Genomic DNA, 11,992 nt, shown 5'->3' with positions numbered 1-11,992 from the left:
AGAAGAAGATAACACGGATTGGGTGTGCTGCATCCCCTATCTATCCCACTACCTGAAACTCGAATCAAATATAAGGCTAACATGCAAACAAAGTTATGGGATCTTAAAATTCGCATTAGTGCCAATGGCTTGCAGATTCTGACAACTTGTCTAGTGTAACCATATCAACGGGGCCATAAAATGTCAATTATAGCGGAGACGCTGCAAGCAATAGCATCTGGTTGTAAACATCGTGGTAAAAGACTATCATATTGAAGGTGGATGTAACTGAATGATCTGCATATAAGATACTTTGAATATCGGCTCAGAATTTATGCCTGATTTTTTTTTTCTTTTTCATCCACAATGAGATAACAACTTTGATCACGAGAAATTGCAGATGGTGATAGCGCATAGATGATGATTATGATATGACTTAAAACAAAAGATAGGAACACAGTCCAGGATCCCAATGAAGAACCATTGTATGGTAATGATTTACTTCATTTTACTATTGAATAAAATTATTACCAAAAAAAAAATATGGATGATAAAAATGATTTCTTTTTTAACCTGAATCAAAAAAAGTCATTACTGCGATTAAAGTCTGGTGAAACTTGATCTAAAATAATTTTCTTTTCCATTTTCCAAATGATAATATTCTATTGAACGGTTCTAGTGTGAATAGTGATGTTTTGGTCAATGAGTTCATTTTTTATTTTGTCGAGTTTCTTTGTTTGGCTGTTTTGTTTTTTGTTTGTTTGTTTGATTATTTTTCTTACGTTGTAACTCACCGTAAGTGAGATCGCATGTTCAACACCTATTCCATAATGGGTCGAGTGAAAAGCAGAATCGATATCATCTATCTAGAATCGAAATTCCTCCTCTAAATTATCTTTCTTTATTTCGTTTCGCAAACCACTGTCAAAGCACATACAGTCAATCGTGATAGTTTCAAACCAAGTCAGTAATCAAATATGCAGCACCTGTGTAACGTTCGCAAACAAAGTGATTAAAAATGTAATGTTTGATTGATGTAACTGACGATGACCAAACATGTCATCTTCTAAAGTAATTTATGCATTGCAGAAGTTGCAGATAAATTGCATAGGAGTTCCTCAATTCTTCGAAGGAAAGTAGATGATGAATGTAACAGGGAGGTATAGTAGCTGGGACCTCCCCGGGGCATCTCCCTAGATACCGTATACAAGAATTGCTTGTCGCAAAGTCAGACTCCTGAATGACCAGATGTTGATTTCCTATTGTTTAACAATCGATTGACATATTCTGGTTACGCACTCACAGGTGGTAATTCAATGGCTGGGTTTAATGACGGTCAAAAATAACATCGAATCGATTTTGTTTGTTTGTTAAACCTTCTATTCTCGAAGACTGTTGTAGCATCCAGATTTTCCAGCTTTTTGTAAACTCCTCTATTCTGTAAGCCTGTAGAACTCTTAGATTCTTAGAGCCTATTTGTTTATCTGGCTATTCTTATAGGCTTTCGATAACCTTCCATTTTTGTTACCCTGCCTATAATTTCCTTCAGACTTTTAAAACTTCCAGATTGTAAGGGCCCTTTAACCCTTCTGTTTTCAAAGTCTTACGAAAATCTTAAGATGTAAGGAATTTGTTTGTTAATCTTATTGTATTTCTATAGCTTTTTACAGCCTTCCTATTTTCAACTTCGTTGTTAATCACTCTATTTGTAGTGATGTTTATAGACCCATATTTTTTTTCTTCTGCATTTCCCTTTTGTTGATCCGTCTTTATTCTCCGATCTTGTGAAAGCTTTCACCTTCCAAGAGCATTTAAAATGCAAATTTTCCAAGCTTTCGGAGTTTGAAAGCTGGACAGAGAGAGAATATATGGTGTGCCCACAGAATTCGGTGATCTATCACTTGGTCTACTCCCACTTCGTCTAACAGCCATTTAGTCTCAAGCCACATGGTCCAATCCCGCTTCGCCTACAACCAGTTCGTCTAATGACCATTTAGTCCATTTGCCACTCAGCCTCATTACCAGTTGGTCTACTTCCAGATGGGCTATGCCCATTTTGTCCAATACCCACAGTTTATTGGACAAAATGCAAAAAAAAGAGAAGAAAAATCAAGGAGTCAAAATTGCAATCAGACCATTTGGTCATTAGACGAAATGATAATTAGCCAAACTGAACGTTAGGCCAAGTGAGGATTAGACAAAACGGGCATTTAGCGAAATTGATAGTAGACCAGATGAGTTAAGCCGTAGTGGTGTTAGACGAACTGGGAAGTAGACCATCTGATATTAGACCAAGTGGCAATAAACCCAGAATTCATGGGCAGATAGTGTATCCCTTTCCTTGGCCCTCTATCTCGATGGCCTTAGATACACGATAGTCAAAGACCTTGTTTGGCTCGTCAGGCCGATTTGTACTTTTGAGGAAGGTGTCTTATCCCTTTGCAATCAAACAATCAAACAAAGGAATACAATTCGCAGCAAAACAATATCAAGTACGCAAGCAGAAAATTTGCAAGTTGGCAATCCCACATTTCATTGAAAGCACAATAGTAGGTCAATGCAATCTGCAAGCTGATCTGTCTTTCGCAGTTGTTTCATCTGAAAGTATATGGATGACTATGCCAACTCTTGACTGCACAGTAACAAAAATGAATGGTTGGCATGATGTCCAACATTACGTTTCACATGATATCAGAGTACGGACATGATGGACATGTAATCAAAATGCCCATAAAGTCAATAAAGTCGGCCACCTGAAAAAAAGAAGGTTACTAGACATGTTGATACAGAGAGAGAGAGGAAGATTTTTCATTTTGAGTTATCTGAACAATCAAGGTAACCCAGTGACGTTGACTTTTAATCAACTTTGTTTAGTTCTGGTGTGCAATCATCCGAATCCTATCCAGCAAGTTGTTGATGCATCCCCGTCAAACAAATAATAATTGTGATTCTTGATCTATTTCTATAATTGCGTATTTTCTTATTCAACAGATGAAGTATACCAGACTGTTGTTGCCTTGGTGACACTGCGAAATCCTCGTTTGAATAAATGTGAATAGCTCGCCCTATTTTCAGGCAATATTTTTCGCCACAGTCTTCTGATTACATTCAGTGCAGTGGAATCATCTATGTCAGTCAATCTAACGTGACAGCAAAATGTAAATGAAATTGAAAGTGTTTACATTTGGTGAAACTTGAGTTTGAGTCGATTTCGGTGGAGACTGGAATATCTTATACTCTAATGTGTTGTTCTGTCGGAGATATCAAGAATCTACAGGTCCATATAGTAGTTCAGACAACATCAGATTATAATCTTTGTAGATCACTGTTTCCGTGGAATCTTCGCCCGAATCTCCGCCAAGTTTGGCCAAGAACGTTCAGAAGGCAGTACACAGAGCGGGTTGATAGATATCTATCAAGCTGCTCTGGCAGTACAGGATTAGCGCCCTCTTTTGTCGATAGTGCGCACAGGTGACGGAGTTCCGCACTCTATTGGATTCATTATTTTATTTATTCGGTATTCTTGACCAAGGGTAGCTTATACACTGTTTATCTTGGGGACCCTGCCGCAGAACAACAAAGTACATCAATTAATTCAAAATACACAAAGTAACAAATCAAGGACATCTTGTGGTACATAGCAATATCAAAACCATGGAAATGCCGTCTGGTGTAAATAGTGCAAAATAAGTCTCTGATGATAATAATGATGACTGGAAAGTTCAAGCTGCCTGCTAAGTCACAGCTGAAGGTATGTGACCAGTGTTTTTTTTTCACTCTTCAGGTTGATTTCCTTATAATTATTCCCTTTCAAAGCTTTACCTGTGAAAATGTAGTGCATGGATCGCTGGCGTGTTTGGAGGTATGCATCTATGCATACATAGCGGTAAACAAACACTTTAATATGGACAAGATAGAGATATTGACATAATCATGATTTTAAAAAAATCTTTAGCTAGTTTGACACACAGAATACATATTTATAGACGTTGCATCTACCTACACCGAAAGATATGTACAAATATGTAACTAGGTATATATCATAATATGAATATTGTTTTCTTGTTGTTGTCCTCACTGACAAGGAAGGGCTGTTTTTTTAACCTCGAAGTTATTGCAGATATATTTTTACATCGTCCGTTTCCGTTGACGTGGCAGGAAAAATGTGTGAGCATTTATTGCTTTTAATATCTATGAAATGTTCTTAGACCATGGTACTTTCATCTTTGTTAAAATCCTCTTCTCATTTTTACTGAGTACACTCTTATTTCTGCCAAGTCAAAATTTCAACTCTGAGTCCGAGTAAAAAAATTTCACTCCGATCCGTGTAAATTTAACACCGACCGTTTACTTCTGACCCAAATCCGAGTAATCATTTTGGTTATCGGACTTTTTACACCTGCGCAGAGTCACATCAGGGGACCGTTTCATGAAACTTTTTGTCAGTGATTTACACTGACAACTGTTAAAAGCTACTGAAATCCTTGCATCTGATTGGCTGATAGCAAATTTGTCGGTCAAAACCTCCGACGAACTCGTTGATGAAACGCCCCCCCCCCCCCCCTGAAATACCCAGCGGGGTGTACATGACATACGCGCGCTACAATTGGACAAAACATGTCATGTGTCCTATGTGACGTAGTACCCCCGCGAAAAAAAAGCGTCATTTCTCGACGATCCGCCGCGGCCACGAGATGTCTTGCAACTTTTTGTCTTCAAGATGGACAATTTTGTGTGCACTTTTCTAGAGGAATGCGGAATGGAGGAAAACATAGGAGTTTTCATCGGTGAGTACCCACCTCATTCACAACACTCATATAAATAATTGCCTGAAACATGGTCTAAACAGTCAGTTTTATTTAGGGCAAAATGAACTTTCGACACGGACACATTAACTGGTAATGTCGTAGCCATAGGCGGCCGTACGGTAGCTCGTACCTTTTGTACGTAGCCCTGGGCTATATGCTATACGTTAGAACCAATCTACAATAGATGTGAACCTACCTATTCTAATACTGCATGTAATAGATAAGTTTCAACCCACCCCCTTCGCCTAGTTTCATCGTACCATACCGGTAGGTTCCGTGCATGTACAGTGGAGGGTAGTGACACGGTCTTAATGACATAAACTGCGGCGAAGTTCTCAGATCACAGGCACAGAATGGCTTACAGACAATAAGTGCAATTTACCATTGAAATGTTGAATTATCCATTTATTTCAAATGTTTATGTGTAAAAAACGAAAATCGAAGACGAATAATTTTTTTTTTCTGATGTTGATGGAATTGTTTCGTTGCAAGGATCACAAAATATCATCACTAATGTTGTGTAGACATCGCCAACGTACCTGCGTTACACAATAGCAACTTTTTAATGTATCAAATCAATTTCTCTCATTCAATACCGCGACGACACGCACGCACACAGGCGCGCGCGCACACACACACACACACACAACCTATATTATAAAATCTTTCCTTAAATGCAGGAATTGATAAACTCGCATACGAAATGATAAATGTAAGTTGACAAATAACCATAAACACACAAATAGATAAATGAATAGATAGATAAATAGATGAATAATCAACAGTATTGATGCAAATAGGCCTAATCCTTTGCATAGATTTGGGAAAGGAAATGTGATTTTCAATTCATTCATTCATTCACTCACTCATTCATTCATTTATTCATTCTTTCATTTATGACAACTTAAGGAGCGGTAATCAATCAGATTTTACAAAGGTTATTCAAAATCATACATGTTAGAATGATACTCCGCAAAGGTTATCCATGAGAGCTATAAACTCTGCATTATTAAATCCGACGCATTAACAATAACACAAAGAATCGAAGATGGAATCGCAGGAGACGTACATGCTATGTGAAACTAAACGTTCATCAAAAGGCATTTAACTCTGAGAAATCGGTGACTATTATCGTGATGTTATGTCACTGGATCACGAGGATTAAAACTTTCAAAGCGGGGTGCGATTATGAGAGAAGATGAGAGATCGACAAGGGATGAAAGGGAGAGAGTCATTCCAAAATGATGTCAACGAGATCGAGTAAGCATCCAATCCGAGGCAGCAAGTTATTTCTAGATAAGCCATTTTCCTCTACAAGATCTACTGTCTTATTTTGCTTCTTTTGAAGATCTTCGTTTTCACGATTGATGAAAAAATGTATCTCAAAGAAAACACGGACTACCTATAAGATGTCGTCAGTGAACTTTCTCTTTTGAATTTTATCATATTAAAAACCTGAGAAACAAAAATGTATTGAACAGATCAAAAACAACGCACAGGGTAATTCATGAATGGTTAGAATTTTAACGCAATTATTGATCTGGATAAGTCGGCCATGGCATGGACTTTCGAGAATTCTTGCAATTGTCGCCTGTCCATTCCTAATACCTATATGCACCACCCATTACGCGAGGACTTTTGTCACGACGAAATTCGGGCGTCCGGGTATTAAAGTCTGTCGTTCTTGAAGTCCACGGTTCTTTGACAGTCGGAAAAGCGAAATAACGGAAGGTATTTACTGAACAAAGGTATTAACTGCATGCAGATCGCCCGGTCGACAATTCACCACATCCTTGCATGGCGTTTTAATACTGTACGAAGAGATCAGTCTTGACATTTTCAAACACAACCTATTTTCTTTTCGCAGGTGCTCAAAAATGGAGAGTCGGAGAGTGGAAAAAAAAACCAGCTCTAACAAAACGATGGACTAGGTGGTCAGAAAAAGAGGATCTCTGCAACACCTCTTCGAGCTTAAATCACAATCCTCAAACGATTAACCACGATTAGGGTGATTAAATAAGAGCACCTCGAGTTGAATCAAAGGATAAGGCCACAAACAAAACGTTCGAGGGGCGGTAAACATCCGGAGCGCTTGCGGAATGCCAAGAATTTTTGTTGCACCTGAATTGACGGTTGTTATTTTTGTCTTTATACGCACTCGAATGCATACCATCGTCAACACACATTCGCACACCTGTAACCAAACAGGGAAGAGGAGGGGGTGGGGGAGGGGGACGGGGGATGTGATTGCCTCTTAGACTAATAACAAGTAAATGAAAGTCTAACGCTTTCGTCCAACAAGAAAACGTGTTACCTTCTCTATAGTATAGGTTTTCCTGGTCAATTTCATACTTTGTCATTCTGAATCCAATTCATGAATGAGCATTCAAATTCACATAGCGCACGCACGCTAAAATATTCGGGCATTCATATTCAGAATCCGAGCTATCAGCTTCATCTGTGGGAGCTCTATTTCATTTTCCACGAATCAAATTCACGTATGTGCGTTCAATTTTCAAATGCGAGCACTGCATTTCCTACTCGTGCATTCAAATTCACGCGGTAGTCCCGATGAGCTTGTTTTATGGGGCGTTCAGTTTCATTTTCAAACGATCAACTTCCTACTTCGTACAATTAATTTAATAAAGGATATAAAATAGATTTTTTTTTTAAATAGATTTTTTAAAGAATAGGGTAATGGGGTGAGGATGGGGGTAGATAGGGGCGATGTATGTCATAAAACAAGCAAAGAGGTTTATACAACCCAGGGTTATATGCATTCTTTATGATTCAATTATGTTTAATGCTTCTGTATTGTTCTATGTTCATGTACTCTTGATTTTTCATGTCAAGAAATGTTTGATTATAAGATTCAATCAGCAATGAATCCAAACAACACGACAATTTAAACAAAGTCCTTAATGACACTGCATGAACTAAAAAAGGACAACACTACAATATCCACACATTGATCACTATAAAGACAAACTGACGCACAATTATGATCTCACAAAGATTCTCAAAAGTAAACCAATAAGATATCAATACACAACAAACAAGACGTATACAATGTTCGTGTTTTGAGTTTCAATGTAGTCGCAACTGTTTTTATTTTCGAAGGTGTCAAGCAACCTCCCTGTTATGCTCATTTGTAAGCAACGCCAGATGTACCGTTATATGGCTGCCATTTTATTCTTGTCATGCTCGTGAAGTTAGAATTAATGTTAGAATGAACAGGTGGACCTACACGGCAAAATAAATAATCTTCATCATGAAGCCCAATCTATTCAAAGCTAAGCGAAAAAGATAAACACGCACGACCCCATGCTAACTAAATGCAAGACTTCTTTTAGATAAATTGAATGCACTTATTTGGATAATGGTTGCCTATTCACGAATTTGAATGACCGACGAGATTCCGTCGCCGGCTTGAAATGAATTTAAATGCTCATTGCTGAAATGCACGCCCCATCCAAATTATTCTGAATATGAATGACGTAAATGAATAACTGATTGCTCCTATAGTGAATGACCGGATTATGAATTTGATTGCTGATTCAGTGCTGCGAGTGTGGAATGCGCTAAATTGCATGCTCGGAATATAGGAACTTGAATGACAAAAGTGTGAAATTGACCGAGAAAATCTATATCCGAATCAGGATGATGCTTTGCTCATTGTTTACCGTTCCGTTTGATCAGCAAATATTTCACCCAAGTCAATGATTTGATGTGTATGATCAATCACAAAGTTCCGTAAAAGCGTGATATTATACTAATGATGCACAGGATAGAGTGTGTTAGTGAAGGTGCGGCGCGCTCTCGAGTATTGACAATGGTGCGACATGCACGAGGCGCAGCCGAGTGCATGTTTGCAACCGTTGTCAATACTCGAGAGTGAGCCGCACCTTCACTAACGCCACGAAATAATCCTGTGCATCATTTGTTTTATAAAATGGGTCGAAACCTAACAGCATTATTCACGTACCTTTGTGGGTCAATACCAGTCAGCTACATGTAGCACTCGCTCAAAAGTCAAGATGTCCGAAGATGTTCGTCCCAAACATTTACGCACGTCGCACTCGGAAATCCCGCACATAAGTACTGTACGTACGTATAAGAGTATACGTACGCCACGTACTGTTATGCACAAGAAAGGCCGTCGGCTGTTGTGGCAGCCCGCGGCCCGAACTAGAAGTTGTTTACAGGATTGACAGCGCGTATAGTAGCGCGTGACGCACTTGTAACAACTGATTGAGTGCGCACTGCTAGTGTAAAACATTGTGACGTACGTCAGGCCAGGGAGGTGGAAGAGAGACTCTTCTTAGTGCATACCTGAAGAAAATAATGCACGCACACGTGACTCATTTCAGCGCTTCCAATTGGCTACATTCTTGAACCCATTTTATAATATGCAAATGATGCACAGGATAGAGTGCGTTAGTGGAGATGTAACGCACTCGAGGGTATTTACAATTGTGAAACATGCACGAGGCGAAAAACGCCACGAAATAATCCTGTGCATCATTTGTTTTATTAAATGGGTCGAAAACTAACACTATAACAGCATTTTTCACGTACCTTTGTGGGTCAATACTAGTCAGCTACATGTAGCACTCGTCGATGTTCGTCCCAAACATTTACGCACGTCGCACTCGGAAATCCCGCACATATAAGTACTGTACGTATAAGAGTATACGTACGCCACACATGTTATGCACACAAGAAAGGCCGGCCGAACTAGAAGTTGTTTACAGGATTGACAGCGCGTATAGTAGCGCGCGACGCACTTGTAACAACTGATTGAGTGCGCACTGCTAGTGTAAATATTGTGACGTCAGGCCGAGCATGTTAGTGAGAAATTGATGCACGCACACGTGACTCATTTCAGCGCTTCCAATTGGCTACATTCTTGAACCTATTTTATAATTGAATTTCTCCTTCATAACTGTGGTCATCGAGATTGATATAGTTTATCTCATTTGTCTCAGGTAACTCATTACCCTCGATATATATGGATATAATGAATTTCGTCTTGAATTTCTCGTGAGAATCCTATGGGCGGCTTAAGAATTTAGTTTGGAATTTATTAATCACATGAGAGTTAATGTCATGAAAATTGTGATGGGGTGGAGGAGGGGCAAGGGTGGAAAAATGCAAATGCTGAATGTCATGATGTTTGGATCGTTTTTGCCCATCAGAGTGGATTTTTTTAAAGGAAACAGATCATCACTAAAAGTTCTTTTTACCCATTCCCTACGGGAACCTGATTGCCTATGTATTAAGTCTACGGGGATTTCAGAATTCAGTATGGAACAGGTTGAGAAGAAACAACAACAGCTATTTCAGATGCTCGTTAAAATGGTACTCCTTATATGAATAGAATAAATGGGAGAAAAGATCATGCATGTTGACGAACTCTAATCTGTTTCTAGATAGTTGAAAGAAATTATAGAAGAAAAAATAAAACACCCCGCCATAAATGTATTTGTATCGAACCGGTTGGAAACGTTGTGCGAATTTTAATGCTGCTGCTTGCTGTCAGCTAGACACCTGCCAAACATGGAAAGTTCCGGCCCTAGAAAAAAAGTGAACAGTTCTTGAGTCTGAGGGTCATCGACGTTGACAATACAACGCAATATAAGCCAGTTTGGGGTTAGCTCATGTACAGATGGGTAATAACCTTTTTTCTTTCTCAGTTGATTAGGCACCAGTGGCGTATCTAGGGGGGGGGGGGCAAGGGGGGCACGTGCCCCGGGCGCCAATCCTTGGGGGCGCAAAAAAGAAAAAAAAGGGGGAAAAAGAAGAAGAAAAAGAAAAAAACGAAGAAGAAGAAGAAAAAAGAAAAGAAGAAGCAGAAGAAGAAACAAAAAACCTCGCCCGGAAAGGGGGAGGGGGGGAGGGAGGGAGAATGTTGGGGGGGGGGGGGGGACGGAAAACCAAATCAAACAAGATAAAAACAAAACATGATGATGACGCGGACAAAATGACAATTTTTATTGTGTTCACACAAGAATTCCATGTTCTGTCAGCTGAAATACAAAAATTTTCGGCTCGCTCGCTGCGTTCGCTCGCCAAAATTTATATAAATAAAGAAGATAAGAACAAAACGTGATGATGACGCGGACAAAATGACAATGTCTATTGTGTTTACACATGTCATTTTATGTTTAGCAGGCTAAATGTTTCACGGAGCAGCGGCTGCAATTTCTTTCGTTCTGAAGCGATTGCGAATTGGATCAAAAGAATGCGACAACGGTTTCGAACATACGGGGGGGGGGCAAAAAAAATCAAGCAAGATAAGAACAAAACGTAACGATGACGAGGAAATATGCAAATTTCGGCTCACTCGCTCGTACATATTAGAGTATTTTTTTCAAGTCCAGAGTTTGTTGGTATAAATCGTTATCTATAAGACCGTCACTATATCTTGATTAGGATTGTAAGATTAAATAAGCAAAAAATGACAAGCAAGAATTCAATGTTTTGTAAGCTGTAATACAAACATTTTCGGCTTGCTCGCTGCGCTCGCTCGCCAAAATTTATCCAAAAAAAAAGAAAAGAAGAAGATAAGAACAAAACGTGACGATGACACGCACAAAATGACAATGTCTATTGTGTTCACACATGTCATTTTATATTAAGCAGGAAAAATGTTACACGGAGCAGCGGCTGCAATTTCATTTGTTCTGAAGCGATCGCCGATTGGATCAAGAGAGAACGCCAACGGTTTCGAACATATGGGGGGGGGCGCTAAAAAAACAAATAAAAAAAGACAAGAACAAAACGTAATGATGACGCGGAAATATACAAATTTCGGCTCACTCGCTCGTACTAATTTAGAGTACTAGTATTATAAGTCCTCAGTTTGTGGGTATAAATCGTTATCTATAAGGTCGTCACTATATCTTGATTAGAATTGTAAGATTTAATAAGCAAAAAATAACAAGAATTCAATGTTTTGTAAGCTAAAATACAAAAATTCTCGGCTCGCTCGCCGCGCTCGCTCGCCAAAATTTATCAAAAAAAGAAAAGAAATAAGAACAAAACGTGATGATGACGTGGAAATATACAAATTTCGGCTAACTCGCGCGTACTAATTTAGAGTACTTTTTAAATTCCTCATGCAGTTTGTTGATATAAATCGTTATCTATAAGGCCGTCATCACTATATCTTGATTGGAATTGTAAGATTTGATTAGCAAAAA

This window comes from Diadema antillarum, unplaced genomic scaffold (genome assembly GCF_040938485.1).
Source record: "Diadema antillarum isolate AM-2024a unplaced genomic scaffold, OU_Dant_1.0 seq00000207_RagTag, whole genome shotgun sequence".
Classification (NCBI taxonomy): domain Eukaryota; kingdom Metazoa; phylum Echinodermata; class Echinoidea; order Diadematoida; family Diadematidae; genus Diadema; species Diadema antillarum.
This window is presented reverse-complemented; position numbering follows the sequence as displayed.